Source organism: Ahaetulla prasina, chromosome 14, assembly GCF_028640845.1.
Source record: "Ahaetulla prasina isolate Xishuangbanna chromosome 14, ASM2864084v1, whole genome shotgun sequence".
NCBI lineage: Eukaryota > Metazoa > Chordata > Lepidosauria > Squamata > Colubridae > Ahaetulla > Ahaetulla prasina.
The window spans coordinates 20694780-20696545 of record NC_080552.1 but is presented as its reverse complement, the minus strand read 5'-3'; positions in this window follow the sequence as shown (position 1 = coordinate 20696545).

Below are 1766 nucleotides of genomic sequence, written 5' to 3'. Positions count from 1 at the left end.
GATTTGCCTTTTCAAGTCAAGAGTATGTGAAATAAACATGAAGGGACTATTTAATTCCTGATGTGCACTAGAGGTGGAGCAAAGTTTCAGGAAAAAGTCACTTGCCCAATCACAGTTCACATAAACCAATGTTAAACTCCAGAGGTGAAAAGGTCTTGAAACTATTTGACCAAGTTAACCTTTGAAAAGTCTTTTTTTTAATGGGAAAAAAAAAGAATAAGACAAACTGGGTTTAAAAATGACATAAATCTGTAAAAACCAACCATGTTATCAAATCCCTTCCAAGCGTCAATAGGAGTTTTATGATTGTCAGAGATCGCAACCAATTGACAAAGCAGAATTACATGAAATGACAGCTGAATATCAACAATGTCAACCGTATCTATAATATACATCAAATGGTGATATTACAAAGCCAGCACCAGGAACTGAGTGGTATTACCTGCCTCTACTACTACATAAACTTGACAATACTGAAGTTAAAAAGGTAAAGGTTCCCCTTGCACATATGTGCTAGTCGTTCTCGACTCTAGGGGGCGGTGCTCATCTCCATTTCTAAGCCGAAGAGCCAGCGCTGTCCGAAGACATCTCCGTGGTCATGTGGCTAACATGACTCAACGCCAAAGGCTCACGGAACGCTGTTACTTTCCCACCGAAGGTGATCCCTATTTTCCTACTTGCATTTTTTACATGCTTTCGAACTGCTAGGTTGGCAGAAGCTGGGACAAGTCATGGGAGCTCACTCCGTTACGCGGCAGTAGGGATTCGAACTGCTGAGCTGACGACCTTTCGATCAACAAACTCAGCGTCTTAGCCTCTGAGCCACCACGTCCCTAATATTGAAGTTACTGAATATAAAATAACGTTTCCAAATTCTGGACCCTCAGTGTAGACAGCCAAGGAGGAGTCCTTGGAGAAACTAGGCAGAAATGTTCAATAACATGGACAGCAACACATTTTAAGCCCCAGAACAAAGCCAACATAAGAAACACATGATGCCCAATTTTGTTGTTCAGACGTATGTGCTTCATTCAAAGAATGAAGAAAGGAATGGAGGCTTGACGGTAAGCAATAATTCTTTATTAACACTCACTGACAAAAAAGAACAAACTAACAGCAAGTAAAAAAGGCAATATTACCGAACTAACACACTTCTCTCTACTTATATAGCAGCAATCAACTCTTGGCCAATGATGGCCGCTCATTTCTCCCGCTGGCTAAGGAGAAACGTCGCAGCCAATAGGCAACGATTCTCTGCTGCCAAGAAGCGGTGTGGCATACGCTGCAGTATGAGAGTTGGTTTCCTGGCCTAGTCCTTTGAAGGTCTATCAATAATAATGGAATTAGTGCCTCGATCCCTTTGTTTGTGACTTATCCTAGCAGGCATAGCTAAACGTCTATGGAGAGTCTCAGTCCTCCAGGTCAGAGTTGCTGCTTTTTCAAGAGGCAACTGGACTTTCTGGTTTTTCTTTGAAGACATTTCGCTTCTCATCCAAGAAGCTTCTTCAGAACTTCTTCTCAAGATCTCTGGAGATTCTCAGTCCTCCAACTCGTGGTTGTCCCAAAGGTGCTACGGGACCGTCTACTGCCAACCTCTATCTCCCACCGTCCGGTGCGCTCCCACAGAGAGGGACTCCTCAGGGTGCCGTCAGCCAAACAGTGCCGACTGGCGGCCCCCAGGGGGAGGGCCTTCTCTGTGGGGGCCCCGACCCTGTGGAACGAACTTCCCCTCGGACTTCGACAACTACCGGACCTTAGGACCTTTC